Below are 18,151 nucleotides of genomic sequence, written 5' to 3'. Positions count from 1 at the left end.
GTAAAAAAAAAAACAGAAAATTTGTGGTGTAAAAAAATTGCCTGTATTCGAGTGCTATATAATCAGGATTACATTCAGGCCATGAGCAGCGTTGGCCTAGTGGCTTCAGCGTGCGACTCTCATACCTGAGGTCGTAGGTTCGATCCCCAGCTGTGCACCAATGGACTTTCTATGTGCGCATTTAACATTTGCTCGAACGGTGAAGGAAAACATCGTGAGGAAACCGACATGTCTTAGACCCAAAAAGTCGACGGTGTGTCAGGCACTGGAGGCTGATCACTTACTTGCCAATTAGATTTAAAAATGACGATGAAACAGATTCAGAAAACTGAGGCCAAGACCTAAAGAGGTTGTAGCGCCACTGATTTATTTTATGTACATTCGGTCCAAGTCATGTTTAACCTGTACCTCCAATTTCTTCCACTTGTCCTCTTATCCACGCCACCATTTAACAATCATTTCCCGAGTTATGTAACCTAATAAGTTATGTTACATATATATATTTAAGTTTATAATTAGAAGCGTAAACAAAATGTAAACAATCATCACACAGCCAAAATGAGCCCTTTAGTTTTTACCACACTCATAAATTGTTGTATTCTCGTTTTCGATAATGTCCAATAACATAAGTGTCACTTAGATTTACGAACTCTTCAATAAGTTTTTATTGGCGCCGCAACCCCTAATTTTATGTTTAGTTATAAGCTCATGTTTTAAACAATTAGAGCCAGTTGTTACCCAGCTTCAAAGAAACATATATGACATAACATATTTGAACATATCCTTACTTAATGGATAGGCCGCCATACACTCCGAAGGGATCCCAATCATATTCCCAATGTTGCAGATGAGGCAAAGAGAGCCGGAATGACTTGGAGAGAGGTGAAATACGTGGCTAAAGACCGAACGCGATGTAGGCTCACTGTGGACGACCTCTGTCCCGTCTAGGGGTTATAGAATAGTTCTCAGGTGGGCGTACTCACTTTAGGGGCCGTTCAAGTATCGGGTGGCGCAATAGAACGTGCATTTATTAAGTATAGGCTAAAAAAATAAATACAAAAGGTATAGTTAAAATAAAATATAGGATGATTAGGCAATTAAATGAAGTTTATTTTTAAAAAATAACATCATCTAAATGAAGGCCCTCTCGAAAACGGCACTCCTCTAAACGTGAACGCAGATTTGTGAAAACTCTTGTCAATAAATCTGGGGTGATAGCTGCCATTTCCCCACGGATATTTTCCTATAGCTGACTGATGTTCCTCAGTCAGCTTAAGCCTCAAAATAAAACATCAAAAACCACTGCATAGTCCGAAAGTAACGGTATGGGCAGCAATTTATTTTTTTAGCCTATACTTAATAAATGCACGTTCTATTGCGCCACCCTATATTACGTAAGCAGATTTACTGCAATTCCCCCCCCCCCCCCCCCCTCTTGCCAGCAAAAGTAAGCAAAGCTCTCAAAAATAGTACATAAACGTATTAATTTTTTGTAGGAATCCTCGAAAATGCATTTCGTTTTCAAGCATAGACAATTTGTGGGTAATGTGTAAAAAAGTTGTTAATTACTGTTGACATATCACCAAATAAGATAATCAAATAGTGCCATATTGTGCTTACGTAATACTTGAAAGATCTTTTTTTTTTATGGCTCTAGGGCACGCATTAGCCAGCGTCAAGTATAGGATTTTTTTTATAATTCGTGCTTGTCTTTAGAAATTCGACCGTGTCCTCCATGTACTGTTAAGGCACTCGCCCGGTACCGCACAACCCTCCCAAAGGCCGAGAACAAATTTAAATTAAATTAAAACTTGCCGAACCCGGTACCCCTCACCTAGCTGCTGCCACTTAATAAGACCGCTAGGCTATGTGGCTCCTTTGAAAGATCTTATCAATATCTTTTGAAATAGGTTAAAAACTTGATTTCGGTTTTGAAATTTTCATTTAAAGAGTCAGCCCTAGCTGTTTTTTAAAAATTTCGGCCCGCCTGAATAAATTGGGTCATGCTGGGTCACAAATAAAAATATTTTGCTTCCGGCGTAAAAAATCACTTAACAATACAGTCTCAAGGATCGGTTACTAATTTTAATATTTTGTCGCTAACTTCTTTCAATTTAATAAAAGATTTTTTGGCAGAGACCTTTAAAAGAAAATTTACAAGAAGAAAAATTGTAACGGAATAATCATTATATTAATTATTAAAAGTATTTATTTATTAAACATGGGCCGACGAGATTGAAATATAGCTGGCAAAAATTGGATCAAAAAATAAAATAGGGCGGACGGGGCTGCATCTTAATTAAGTAAAATTGTATATGTATTCTTATTATATACTAGCTGGCCTGGCGAACTTTGTACCGCCTAACAGTCGATTCTTTATTTTTTTTAAATAGGTACTTATTCTGCTATTCGGGACACCGGTCTAGCTAAGATAAAAAAAAGAAAGTTGATAAGACAACAAATACATTATGTCAAAAAATAAAAATTTACCTTCCCGGAACCCCTCCACTAACACTTGAACTTTATGATATGGTATTAAAGTTCAAATTGACTTTTAACTATTATTACGAATATTATGTATGGGAATATAGAAAAGTGTTGTTTTTAGACTTTTTCTCTCATTTTTTTTAACTTTCCTCTCCGTAAGAACCATCCTCGTACTTCAAAGAATATTATAAAAAAAGAATTGGCCAAATCGGTCAAGCCGTTTTTATGTTATGTCGTGACAACGGAAAACGGGTTTCATTTTTATATATATAGATTATATGTAAATAAGATATGGATAAATAAAGGCTTACTATTATCATTATATCATTTATTAAAATAATTTAATTAAAACACAGTTCTAATAATAAATGTGTCTTAATTATTAGAATTATATTCACAATTTTGTTTTATCAAAAGCCTTTGTTTACCAGCTTAAGAACAGCGTGTAGTTTCAGCGTGTGACTCATCCCTCAGGAAGTAGGTTCGAACCCCGGTTGTGAATCTAGTAGTTTCTGTCTATGTGCGCATAAACAACTTGCACGTACGGTACCGACATGTCTTAGACCCGAAAGTAAAACTTGCTTATTAGAAATTTGAACCCGACACCGATACAGAAATCTGAGGCCCAGAACTAAAAGGTTTTTTAACTGATTTTTTTCAGCTATAGTGATTTAAAAAAGTTCTTTATATTTTTTTTGGTCAATTGTATAATTTTGCGTAGGTAAGTATAATAATTAAAAAAAGTTAAAAACATATCTCATGTTACAAAATTGTCATGTGGTATATATTTTTTTTTTAAGTACCCTGAAGGTAGAGTCTTTGTGCTAAACATGTTAAACAGTAACGTCTTCGCCTGTCAAGAGGGAAATTAATATTTGAATTATCCCGTAGTCAAAACAAAATTAATTCTATTCATACTTTATTTAACGCTGTTTTCACATTGAATATCTATGTGAATAAATGATTTTTGACTTTGACTTCACAAATTGTTATTTTTAATTCTGTTATTGGTTTAAAATTTCAAATAAAACATTCACAATTTCAAGAACGCGCCAAAACTCTGCTCTAAGCAAGATGGCGTCGCACCAGTCCCTATTCCGATTTTAATTATCTGTGACCGTTTTCATAAACTATAGATTTTTCATATAAATTTATTTCACTAGTTATTTTACTCCATAACGCTTTTTATTGCCATGTTCAATAACTATTATTTTATACGGTATACGTTACTATGCATACCATTGGGATTATAGATACAGATTCGGAGCTTAGAAGACAGGAGATACAAAACAACAAAACTAACTTCTATTATAAAGTATAAGTTTGTTCATGAGATTAAATTCCTTTAAATATTTCACCGGATGTAGGAATTGATGCAAAATAACTGTAAGAGAGCCCTGGACCGCTTATACAACCCCAAGGTGACATCTCCTTACTATGGAACGGGTTGGGTGAGGTCCTTTCACCGCGTCGAAGTCCAATGCCATACATTTTATTTTATGAATGATTATGTAGAAAGAGTATAAAGGCATCTTTAGACCGCATTACCGGCGTAAATTTTATTACTAATGAGTAATAGTAAAATTCACATTGGGGTATGGATCACTCGAATCCCGACTCGATTCGATTCCCTCCATAGGAGCAATCGACAATCTACATTACACTATATGTTTTGAGGGATAGAAAAGTATGTCAGATCCCAGAGGCATACGAACTGTTCTCCATCAGCCAATTCCGTAAATGATTTTGCGTAGCGTGCAAGGCGTTTCCAGTTTTTTTTTAAATGGCTCTGGCACGGTGCATTAGCCAAAATAATTCGTACTTTTTGCCTTAGAAATTCGACCATGTCCTCCATGTACGGTTTAGGCACTCGCCCGGTACCGCACAACCCTCCCAAAGGCCGAGAACAAATTTAAATTAAATTAAAACTTGCCCTCGAACCAGGAATCGAACCCGGTACCCCTCATCTAGCTGCCACTTAATAAGACCGCTAGGCTATGAGGCCCCCATTTCCACAGTTATGCACCAGTTCTGGATATATTTGATAGCTTTGGGAAGAAAAGACGAATGTGTGATGTTTTTTTAATACGAACGTCCAAAATAATGGAGTCTTGTCTCGATACTGAAGTATAACTTTATAGTTCCATTAACCTGCGGCGCCACAGCCTTTTTGGTTTAGGCCTCAGAAGCTTGTACTTATATTACAATTAATACTTGGCATTGTTATGCTGTTAATAATGCTGAAAATAAATAAATAATTTATTTATACATAAACGGTACTTTATCAATACATTTCTCAGTGAAAACGGTCTCACTTTTGCAACATAATTAGAAAAAAGCACTAATTTGTTATCAACTTTTCTTAAGAAAGTTTGTAGAGAAAACACCTTAATTTTTTGCCGGACGCCGATTTATTTTAAAAGGCAGTGTGCATTGTATTAAATCAAAATCGTATAAACTGGATAAATAATAAGGTATTTTTATCCGACATATGGGTTACATCTCACTACTTTTGCATAATAAGTAGGTTTATGTCGCGTGTCTTGATCGGTTCATCGAGGACACAAGAACCTCGTGTCGAATTATTTAACGTTAGAGATTATTAAGTAACTAAAATAAATTACTTTTATTATGTAGCGAGAATATGGGATCATTGGTTTTTTTTTAAATTTATTTTACAGAATAATACATCTAAATAATGGTTTAGATGTATTATTTAAAGTTTAAGGAATTAAATATAATGACACTATCTGGTCAATATATTCTTGAAGCCTTGTTGTATTTCCAACAAAATATAAACGATTTCAAAACAAATGGTGACTTTCACCAGTATAATGCGCGAAATAGAACTAATTTGAGTGTACGAGCAACCAGGCCTCAAAAGATAAACCACTCCTTATAAGGAAATTATATTCGTTTTTACAACAAACTCCCAAGCGAAATTTGAGAATTATCACTAAATAAATTCAAAGCCCTCGTTAAACGAAACTTAATCAATAAAGCTTTTTATAAATTTGAGGAATACTTAAATGATCCTAAGCCTTGGGATTGATTTGCTCCAGTTCTTGTATGAAAATACTTGGCGATTAAAAAGAGTGGAGGAAAGTTTCTTGCCAGTTCTTCTTACCCGCTCTACGCCCTTGTCTTGCAAACTGGTAGTAAATGTAAATTTACAATTAATTTTACTTCTTTCTGACAATTCATAAGTGTACTTGTTTACCTACATGAATAAAGATATTTTGAGTATGAGTTTGGTATATTACATTTGAAAACCACTGTGGTTTGATTCATGAATAGCAGTCTTGTCAGGAGCGTGACAAATACATATAAAATAATTCTTCAACTAACTTGTGAAGTGAAACTTCTTTACGCGCATGAGGGTAAAAATTTTACGGAACGTCGCGAAGATGTGCAGCGATTTTGTCGAAGAAAAGGGAGAGAGCGAGACCGATTGAGAGAGTGAGAAGGGCGAATTACCTTATAGAAATTCTATTTTTAAAATTAAAATTTCGTAATGAGAATTTATGCATTATTAGTATTTTATATTTTATGCAAAATTATTTATTGAAATCTCAAAACGTACGTGACGTATTGTAAATTAAAATGCCACGTGTTATTATCGAAGAAATAAATTTAAAAAATTAAATTTGTATTAATTTTTGACAATTTAACAACAATTTAATGACCATTAAATTCCTGACATATTATCTTCCTTTTTCCCTCCCTCTAAGTCTCGGAAATCTCAAGTTTTAGATTTGTATAAATATGAAGAAGAGTTAAAAACTTGTTTCCCAAAGAAGTTTCACTTCTGACTTCTACTTTGTACGTACCAACAACAACATAACAGAAAAAATAAATAAATGTCTTCCGGCAACGTACTTGCGAGCCTTCTGGCAATGTGAGTGTCCCTGGGCGGCTGTATCACTTAACATCAGGTGAGCCTCTTGCCCGTTTGCCTCCTATTAAAAAAAAATTAATGGCGTTACAACGTTAGGTCAGGGCCTCAGATTTCAGCAAGTTCGTGATCAGCCTTCTGTGCCTGACGCAAGCCCTCGACTTTTTTGGGTCTAAGGCAAGCCGGTTTCCTCACGATGTTTTCCTTCACCGTTCGAGCGAATTTTAAATACGCACATAGAAATTCCATTGGTTGCACAGCCGGGGATGGAACCAAGACCTGAGGGATGAGAGTCGCACGCTGAATCCACTAGGCCAACACTGCTCAATATAAAATGCAAATGTTTATATATTAAATACTATAAAGTGAGGTTTCAGAGATTGACGTCACTAACGTCATGGATGGATTGGTCATACAGTCTTGCCGGATCGCAAATTTTTACTACCACTTAGTAGCGACTGTAAAAAACAGAAACGGTGCGTCTTAATAAGTTTAAAGTTTGTGTGACGCAATTTCTGGATAATCCCTTGCACAAAGTGTAAAACCCTTCAATCGTGAGAAGAAGGATCAGTAACGACTCATAAAGATATAGGATAATTGATATACGTGAGTCAAAAGTGTCGTTTCCGAAATAACCTACGGTTTTTAATACAAATCCCGTAACGACACTTCGTATTTCCATACATTCTATTAAATAAACAATGGAACTACAAACTTTTAGGTTTCATTTGTTTTTCTAATAGGTGAAATGGAAAGGATCAAGAAGGAGAAGAGGGGCGAAAAGGAGGATAGAAGAAATATAAGTTAGCAAGTGTGAATGGAGAAAGAAAGCCTTGGACCTTTGAGAAAGCCTTTACCAGTGAAGGTGTTCTAATCAATGGTACTGAAGGAATCTAGAATATAAGGATAATAAGAAAAAGAAAACTACAAACAAATCTAAGTTTTATATTCTACTTTTGTAATGAAACAAAAATTAAACACTTTTTACTATTATTATTTAATAGGCGATCAGCCACCTGTGCTTGACCACTACTTTTTTACGATGTTTTCCTTCACATGCGAGTGTTAATGCTCATTTCTTCTATAGAAACCAACAAAAGCATTTACCAACGCAATATGTTTAAAATTCTACCGAATATAGCATAGACAAAATCTATGTCCTTCATAAACAATTCGGTACAAATAGGCAGGTGAAATAATACGACAGATATACATAAAGATATAACCTACTTTAGAAGCGGTCTAGATTTTATGAGGTAATCTTTGTTTGTGTTCTAGGATGTGACAACCTATTATTCTGTGCATAATGTGCTCCCTTGCAAAAGCACAACGATTAACAAATTGTGTCGGATATAAAACTGTGATTAAACTTTACTCCTTCATGATTATGTATCTACATTCTATTCGCGGATGCTTGGCGGACCTATTCTTCTGTTCCCTCGTAAGTTGTGTGCGGGCTCGATTATGAGGAAGTTGCATGGATCTGGTTGCTTCTGTTCTTAAAAGAGTATCGAGAGTTCTTTACGCCGGCTTTCGGCCTACACCTTCTGTCTTCTTTGCCGATGAGTGGGGATGCCTGCTGTTTCAAATTTAATGACGTGGAATAAGTGATACCTGTATCTTATGTTCCATAATAAACATATTTTTTTTCTGTGCCTTCCTATGTTCTGTATAAGCTGTCTCCCCCTCATTCATCCTCATTTCAGCAAACGTTACGATCATAATAATTATGGGAACTATGAAGGTTGAAAAACACTTACACAATAGTTCTGATTACTGGCCTTTCAGATACGTGAATCCAAAGTAGTAAACAAGTTAATAGGATCACACTGTGCCCTATTTATAAGAGGACGTATATATTAGCAGACAAAGCATTCTATTTTTGGTGAGAAATCTGTACCGAAAGCGTTCTGATTATTTTTAACTACTATGAGACGGATAAAGTGAGGTAGCGGGTTTACCAAAATTTGTCACTAAAGTGTGAAAGTATAAACATTTGGCAATAGGTAATAAAAATAAATCAGTGGTGCTACCACCTCTTTTAGGTCTTGGCCTCAGATTTCTGAATCTGTTTCATGATCATTTTTTAATCTAATAGGCAAGTAGGTGATTAGCCTCCAGCGCCTGACACACGCCATCGACTTTTCGGGTCTAAAACATGTCGGGTTCCTCACGATGTTTTCCTTCACCGTTCGAGCAAATGTTAAATGCGCACATAGAAAGAAAGTCCATTGCTGCACGAACTCGAACCTACAACCTCAGGTATGAGAGTTGCACGCTGAAGCCACTAGGCCAACACTGCTCAATACACTAGAGTCTTGCGGGGGATGAGGTTTCTTTGTATCTAGGGGATATAGCGACGGCAAAGGCCAAGGTTGTTTGCGATTACCAAGCCAGAACCAGTCTGATGCACAGATGACAGATCCCCCCAGACAGTTAACAAAGACGTTGCCTACTGGATGCTGTTTCCGACACTATCGGATCTATCTATATATCTTTATATGTTCGCAGAGTGAGTTCACAGGAGCGATACTGTGTTTATTATGTATTTAATATTATTTTTGAGAATTAATAAATAATGTACTTACCTATTTAAATCACTTAAACAAAAATATTCTTAAGTTTAAAATCTTACGCGTCCGGACAATTCGCGTGTTTTAGCATTTACTGGTTATTTTTTCGGGTTTTATGTCTTTAAATGTATCTGTAAATCTTAAATTGTGATAATTAAACGAGCTAACAATTTTTGTGTAAATTCGTTTTTTCTTGATTGTTAATGTCAGATTTTTTGTCACGGTAAAGAAACGAACATCATTTTAGTTGTTTTAATTTACTATTTTATATTTATTTACAATATTTTTAACATTATGTATGTAATAATAATTAAAAATTGATAAATAAAAAAATCTAAAAAAATTTAAACGTTTGGTTCCTGTTGTACCACCTGTATGGTGGTGGGTTTTGTACCTTTAATGTTGGCAATTTCTCGCTGTATTGCGATACTTATTAATTGAGCAAGGAAAGCTCCAGCTAGGTCACTGCTACTATCTACCATACCGCCCTGCGATTGAAAAGGTGGAAGCTTGTAGTTTATTGTTTATCAGAAAGCCAAATCATAAAATGACTGCTTCACGACTGATTTGAGAGCGACCGCTGATGCGAAAACGGCTGTGTGAGTTCGAAAAGTGAGTTACAGAATCGCAGGGCAGGCGCCAACATAAATCTTTAATTAGCTCCTTGAACCCCACGGCCCAAGAGTCTCTACTCCAAAGGGAACAAAATAAAAGTTGGAGGAAAGATTCTAATCTTTGAGCCGTTTATTATTTTCCGCCTGCTCTGCTATTAATTGAAATATGCGTTTTATTACGTGTTTTAATATATATATATTGTATAAATATCCTTATAATTTACGTTTTAATATGTTTTTAGATCTATTTTAGGTCGTAATAATTTTAACCAATTGGCAATATATTTTGAAAATATATTTACTCTATTCTTCGCAAGCAAAAATTATTGATGTCTCTTTTCAGCGTGAATACAATTTGAAAGGCAAGAAAAATACTTTATTTCAAGTGGTAACTTTAGTTTTTCAGATATAACTTCATCATTTAATAGAAAGTGCTACGTGCTATATGCACGAAGGTCCTTAAAAAAACCTCCATCCTACGAATTTGTCCTGACGCGAGTTTAATATTTTTTACCCATTCCAAAAAAAGTGTTCAACGCCGCTAAAGAAGTTTTCACTTCAAAAAAATTAAATTACTTTGTAGGTTAAGAAAATTGTAAATACAAATTGTACATTTTTTTAATTTATTTCTTCGATAATAAAAACGTGGCATTTTAATTTACAATTCGCCTTCGTTTGTATTTCGTGGCATTTGAGATTTCAATAAATTATTTTACGAAATTTTAATTAAAAAAAAAAGAATTTCTGTAAAGTAATTCGCCCTTCTCACTCTCTCAATCGCTCTCTCCCTTTTCTTCGACAAAAACGTTGCACATTTTAGAGACGCTAATATTATTATTATTGCGTTTCATCCGTAAAAATTGTACCCTCTAAAGAAGTTTCACTTCGTCGTCACCGCTTGTTGTTATTGGTTTGTGTTGTTTTCCTCCTGAATTCCTCCAATCAACAACTACTACTGCACAGTAAAACCATCTCACTTCAAGTTTATATACAAATATATATAGTCCAAGATCCCAGGGCCGCCAGACGTCACGTATTTTCTGACGGATGAAATGTGGACGATTGAGTAGTGTTAGTATGTACTATGATCGTATGCCTACCTGCTAGCTTGGTCAAACGGCCAATTTCCAGGTATCAGGTAATCAAGGTACACAAAAACATTACTTACTTCACGTAAATTCTCATGGCTGATTTTTACATATGTTTTGGAGTGTATAGTTAAAAATAAATTGTCAATACTCCCAGACGCTTTCCGTCGGCCATAAGCATATATGGTATAGTAATTTTCATGGCCTTAATAGCGCAGTCGGTCTCACTCAGTCTCATGCGCGTAGATAATGCTCTCCCACTCATAGAGATATTAAAATTTAGTTTAGGGGATGATTGGCCCCTTGGATCGGTCTGTCTTCTTGTCAAAGCTTTTAAAATAGTTGTCGGATGAACATATATAAAAATGGAGCGTCAGAATTTACGTGAAGTTGACTAATTATTTTGAGACCCTTAAAGCGTCTGTCAAGCAATATGGCCGACGGAAAGCGTCTGGGAGTATTGACAATTTATTTTTAACTATACACTCTAAAACATATGTAAAAATCAGCCATGAGAATTTACGTGAAGTAAGTAATGTTTTTGTGTACCTTGATTACCTGATACTGGAAATTGGCCGTTTGACCAAGCTAGCAGGTAGGCATACGATCATAGTACATACTAACACTACCCAATCGTCCACATTTCATCCGTCAGAAAATACGTGACGTCTGGCGGCCCTGGGATCTTGCTCTAATACATTCTAAGTCGAGATTTAGCAAACTGTGACTTACATCTGTCAAAATCCATGTTATACCGTCTTTTTCCTGTGGTACGTGACTTAGAACACGTAAACTCATAAAAAATCTTTCTTGACCCATCTCCATTCCCAGAAACTTAGAAGTGGGACAATGAATTATACATTCATTCAAATAATCCGTCTCGAATGTTCCCGGAACGGGAAAAATATTATTGGGCAATGTACGATTTTACAGTTTTATTCGCTTATACGAATTCTATTTTTAACTACAGTAGTACATTGATATACATTACAAATTCACGCACTCAAGCGTGTTACGCGACGCGTAATGATTTTTTTTAAATTGTTTGTTGTTGTAAACAGTTTAAAAACAAAACTTTTTTATGGAATTATCTATTAAATTTGTTATGGAAGAAAAGGGAACGCTGTAACAGGTATTTTTGAAGTTATACTTCTTTAGGCGCGTTATGAAAAATTGATGAGAGTGAAATTTTACGATGCGCGCGCACCGTGACACAAAATTAACAGAATGAAGTTGCCCACGGAAGATGCTACGGCATTGGACATTAATTGTAATTAATTATTTGCATGCAATCAAAAACTATTTTTAATAATGCCAAAGAAGTATAACTTCTTACGCGCGTACATAAGTACGGGTAATTTTTTTACTTAAAAAGTTTTCCAAATCTTACACATTGTAATGAATTGTCATAATGAATACCAAAACACAACTTATTATAACTATTTTTATACATGGCGCTACAACCTCTGTATTGACCTGTATGTTTCAACACGACAAAAATTATAACGTAATTTACATTTCGTTGTTTGTCGTTCATACATTGTTTTTCATGGATTCTATTTGCGCATTTAACTCGAAAAACATCGTGACGAAACTGGCGATTCTATGTGCGCATTTAATTCGTGAGATTTTCCTACCGTATATGCGTACCTTAGGCATACCCTAGATCCAAACATCGTGTGCAAAATGTTGATAATAACGAGCCAATTCAAAAAACTAATGACCACGAAACAGAGGCCGGAGAGAGCTTTGCAGTGCTATTGGTTTTTATACGTTGTGTTACATAAATGAATTATATTTTAGATTAAAGAGGCACCGAGAGGAAAGTCAGACGCAACTTCATTATAAGCATAGCATTAAGTGAGTAGTATACGGTGAAAATAATATTGTTATTTAAAAAAACATTGAAATTTATGTCCCAGATTTTGGCATTTGTTATTAAAAATAATATGTGTCACAACGATGCTTGGTTCAAAGACATTTTCCTGTATGTTTCTTGAGCACAGCCGAGATTCAAACGGCCGTGGGATCCGTCTCCCGGTTATTTTGGTTATTAATTAATAATACAATTACTTCTATATGTATTGCCACAGATACAATTAATTATTACCAAGAATGAAGTAAAATAAAATGTGCGTGTACTAGTGTACACACGTTAGAAGTGAAACTTCTTTGTGACCTTATTTTTCGAAAAATTATCTATATGCAACTTTACAGAAATTGGTTAAATAAAGTTAAATTAGATAAAGTTTAACAAAAGGCTTTTAATAACACAGACTTGAATACAAATAATACAATTATTTCATTTTACCTTATTACCACCTCATGATCCATTAAAAATAAATAACACGGTCATAGAAGAAAAAAGTACAGAAAAATATCTCGGTCTTAGAATGGATAGCGGTTTGACGTGGAATACACAAATTGAGCACATCAGATCTAAGCTCTGTTCACTTATGGGATCACTTCGACACATTGCTCGGTGTATCCCACGTCAGGTACGTTACACCATCTACAACTCGTTGGTCAAGCCACATCTACTTTATTTAATTGAAGTATGGGGCAGCGCCGCTAAAACTAAATTAATAAATATTCAAGTATTACAAAATAAAATTATAAAAATACTGTTCCAGTATAATTATCTTGCACCTACCATAAATATATATCAAGACACAAACATAATGAATCTAAAACAACTTTATATTTATCACACATGTATTCTTGTAAAAAAATTTATAACAAGTTCTCTCCATACTAGTTTAGCTTTCTCTAAACCGCCACGTGTACGAAGTATGCGTCGAACGAGTCATCTTGCATTACCTAAAGTACGTACAAACTACGGCAAAAAAATGTTTACCTACGAAGGCGCACAGCTGTATTGTATAATAAACTACCCACAGATATAAAAAATATTACTTCTATCAATTCATTCAAATCGAAGCTAAGTGAATATGTTAAACAAAATTACTTTTAAATTCATTTCTAATAATTACTTTTAATTCATATTTCTTTGTTTACTTTTATTTTTAAATTTATTGCATGTACGGCTATATTTTATTGTGATTATTTTAAGAACGACTACAATGTTATGTTATCTAGAGTATTATTCTCATGTAAGTGACATTTATTGTCTTTTTTGAGAAATAAAGTCTTTAAACCTAAGATTATTACAGAATTTCATAAATTGTAATAGAATTTTTAGTATCATTGTTATCGTTATTATACATTTTTGTTATTAATGGTTTAGAATCTCTTTGAATCAACCCTAGTAGGGACAAGAAAAAGACGCGCGTAATGGTCAAATGTGACGCGTAACCGAAACATGTGACGCGTAACCGAAAAATGTGACGCGTAACGAAAAAATGTTACACAAAATTTTTTTCCAACCCCGATAAAGAAGTTTCACTTCAAAAATAGATCAGAGGCACTATAACCACTTTGGGTCTAGGCCTCCGATTTCTGAATCTGTTTCATGATCATTTGTCAATCTAATAGCCAAGTAGGTGATCAGCCTCCAGTGCCTGTCGCCGTCGACTTTTTGGGTCTAAGGCAAGCCGGTCCTCACCATGTTTTCCCCCATCGGCTGCGCGCAGCGAGTTGAGGCCAACGCCTCCTTGCGCGCTGCAGCCCCCACTTAGAGAAATAATCTCGACCCCGTACCGCCCTGTATTAGCAGGGCGCGAGAAATCACTCCACCCGAAGGGGGCATAGCCCCGAACGGGCCTAAGCACACCCCTCTAGAGGGAGTGTGTAGCAATAACCAATGACCATGTTTTCCTTCACCATTCGAGCGAATGAAGAAAATCATTGGTGCACAGCCGGGAATCGAACCTACGAACTAAGTGATGAAAGTCGCACACTGAAGTCAAAAGGCCAACACTGCAACGAGGCGTTCCATTTAAGGCTTGAAGTGCAAGCGAGAGCGCGAAGCGACTCGACAACTGTCTCTCTCCTACTTGAGTGAGCAATTCGTGACGTTGTCACGTTCAACTATCGTTAGTAAACCGACTTTACAGACAACCGATTTTTTTCTCTTTTATAGGTTAAGTTTGTTACATATCCATTACCCCCTTTGTCCCGTATAAGCAATACCTGCTCCCCTCTGATGCAACAGTATTAGCAGCAAACAGAAGCAGAACAGACATCGACAACTTTACTACTTACTTTATTATTTTTAGATACCCCATATCGAACCGATCAAATCCTCAAATTAGTAATAAGTCTAAAATATAGATTACGAGTATTGATCATTGAAGTTCAATAATTGTAATGGTTTGATCAAAGTAATTTAAATATATTTTGTTTTTTTTTTGGGATTCATCGCTGGCCGTACTTAATAAGTTAATTAATTTAAACTTTGCCTAAATGGACTCCGTTTAATAACATTTTTGTTATTATCATCATATTTTTAAAGGATTTTAGGTTAAATAATGTTATTTTTACATTGCTTGATTAATGTAATACTTTATATAATATATCTTATATTATTATTTATTTATTGATTTACAGCTTATGTATGGCCAAATTTAAACTAAAAATAGTAGTTTGTACATACCAGAAAAATGTGTGTTATTAACACTGCCATGTTAAAAATTTATAAATCTCAGTGTTAAAGTTTACGGCATAATATTGAAACTTATCTAGTTAACTTAAATAAAACAACTTACATTTCACTTACCTACTTACATAAACATTTTCCTTTTACGTCAATGGGACCCACAATTTGAATTTTGACAAAATATCATTCAAAAGATCCCTATAATGTTAATATCGGAATAGTAATTTCGTGAAGATAAATTTTTAACTTTTCATGAAGTCATATCTTAATCTTCTTAATATATATAAATTACGTGTCACGTTGTTTGTCCGCTATGGACTCCTAAACTACCGAACCGATATCAATCAAATTTGCACACCGTGTGCAGTTTGATCCAACTTAAAAGATAGGATAGCTTACATCTCAATTTATACCCGCAATTTGTTAGTCACAATTCTAACAGATGGCGCTGTGTTGAAAGTACCAACGTTTCACATAAGCTACAATTTAATGGCATAACCACCAAAAAAGCATGGTGGTCCCCATGACTGGTGTTCTCCTACCGTTTCCCTTGAATAGTTTGCTACTATGTTATATAACAAAAACCTTAGCCACAGCAACGCTTGGCCGGTCTGCTAGTACTATTATAAAAATAATTACTCCAACCGCGTATGAATACGACCTCAAAAACTGCCGAACGGATTTTTATATAGTTTTCACCATAGATAGCGTGATTCCTGAGGAAGGATTTAGTTTAATTCATTTGTTTTAATGTAAATTGACGGTACTATAATGATTATCATGGCGGCATCAACTTTTCTGCAGGCATCTTGAAAAGAGTTGCAGACATACGAAACCAGGATAGCGTACTTTAAGATGTTGTCATTAGATAATCGTGGAAAATTAATTGATGTATCGTTTGCATTTAAGATTTAACAATCAGGCTGCCCCAACCCTTTAAATAAATTAAAATTTGGTGTATCTCTAGATATCCCAGGCATCCCACGTTCCCATTTATCCCTGCTTATGCAAAATAGATAAACGAGCTATAGTTGTTCCTCTCACACGTTGAAATCGATTTTTCCTATACTTTCTATAATATAACCTCTTCCTGTATGTTTGCCTGTAAGTGCGAAACACATTAAATATTGTGTTTCTTTTTCATGTACCAATGTATCAGTTGTGCCAAGACGAGCGTTGGCAAGCTATTATAAATAAATAAGAGGTCGCATCCTGCTAGATGCCGTACTACGAGTGGAGGCTATTTTAATACAAAATAAATGTATTTTCAGGTTGTGAATCGTGGTAATTTGTAAGAGGTCTTAGGGTGAGGTTCAGAAACGAGACTTATGACGTTATTGACGTACGAGAGTCAACGCTGTTTCGTTTCTAAATCTTAGGGTTATTATAAGTTACTAGCCGTTTCGCGCCCGCTTTGCTGGACGAATTAAAATAAATTTTATGTTTCATTATTTTATTTTTTTTCATATTTTTATTATTCTTCTTTTTAACTTCCCGCTAAGAAAATTGAAATATTTCGAAAATCGAGTTTTTAACAGATGTTGACGTTTAGAGGTTCTAGGAAGCCTCCCCGAATGTTTCCACGGTGAAGTCCGTATGGATAAATTTTCATAAAAGTAAAACAGCAATAAAAAAATGAAGGAACGTTGGAATTTAATAAATAAATAGCCATAAACCATCTAGGAAAAATTTCGCATCGAATGGTAGTTTCATGTCGATATGATCAGTGGTTTAGGCGTGATTGAGCCTCAAACGAAGACCATTTTCATTATATATATATAGATAGATAAATATAACCTACAAATAATGTACTTAAAAATAGTTTTACTGTTCAACAGATTCGCGCCAATTACAAATACATAGATTATTCATAGCTGGACCACAACACTGTTTAATTTTTTTTATTAACTTATTACATTATCATGGACTCAAGTCCTTCAGTCGGGATAAAAGAGTGCAAATTTGACTTAATATCACTAATCGAATTTATATATTAAATAACTGTTCTAACAGTAAACTTTTTTAAAACTAAAACAGAGTTAGATAAAAAAAAACATTGGGGAAATCTTCAACTGTTCGGTAATTTTAAAATAATTGATTGGTGCTAGTAAGCAAATAAGTTTTAGGTAATTATTTAGAAGAATAAACAATGAACTCTTTGTCCTTACTTTAAAAAATACACGTTTTATTATTATATTTGACATAAATATTGCCGAAATGTCTTATAAAACATATTAAAAGTATGTTACAACATATTAAAACATATTAAAAGTACCTAAGGACACGTCGTAGTTAAAATGTAGACAAATCTATAAATTCTGTACTAATTACACATTAGATGAATGCTATGTTGATATTATAAAATTATTAAGTAATTTTGTTAGAGATTTTATAGAATCACAAAATGTATGATTATTCCGTCAACAATAGTAATTGCAAAGAAATTAGAAATATGAATAATAATTTAATATTTGTATTCATAATCTAGTTTATTGTCGTTTGTTATTGTATTATGTATATCTTTTTGTTTGTAGTGTGTTCTCTGTATGTGAATGTGTTTCGTTAGTGCCCCTAAATATTATAATTAAAAACATTAGTCAGTTTTTCAATGAGCTAAATTGATAAAAAAATGCTTACGTAACAACTATCTTGATTTTCTAACGTATTTAACTTGCACTTACATGTTAATTTCACTAACACAAAGAATCAACTGCATAATTTATCTGGTAACCATAGCAGACCAATAAAAAATATGATACTTATGATAAACAAAAACACCATAGCACGCATAAGATATTATATACACATTAATAACACTTATTACAACGGAAGAAAGTTGAATTTAGAGTAACAAAACGTGAAATAGCATTGCAGAAATGCAAATTCGTTCTCTATATATACAGCTATCATGGCGGTCGCAGGACAGTCCCTACCGG

At 34.4% G+C, this 18,151-nt stretch overlaps 1 protein-coding gene across 1 annotated transcript in view; it reads right to left on the bottom strand.

Annotated features, from left to right (window-relative positions):
- Window positions 1-9,044, bottom strand: part of LOC125061310 (cholesterol 7-desaturase nvd) — a 28,219-nt gene extending 19,175 nt beyond the window's left edge. Inside the window, exon 1 of the mRNA XM_047666692.1 lies at window positions 8,971-9,044. The gene's annotated coding sequence lies outside the window, so the exon portion shown is untranslated. The remainder of the gene's footprint in view (window positions 1-8,970) is intronic.
- Between the last annotated feature and the right edge of the window lie 9,107 nt (window positions 9,045-18,151).

This window comes from Pieris napi, chromosome 23, assembly GCF_905475465.1.
Source record: "Pieris napi chromosome 23, ilPieNapi1.2, whole genome shotgun sequence".
NCBI lineage: Eukaryota > Metazoa > Arthropoda > Insecta > Lepidoptera > Pieridae > Pieris > Pieris napi.
Note: the sequence above shows the minus strand (reverse complement) of the source record. Positions and strands in the feature narration are given on the sequence as shown.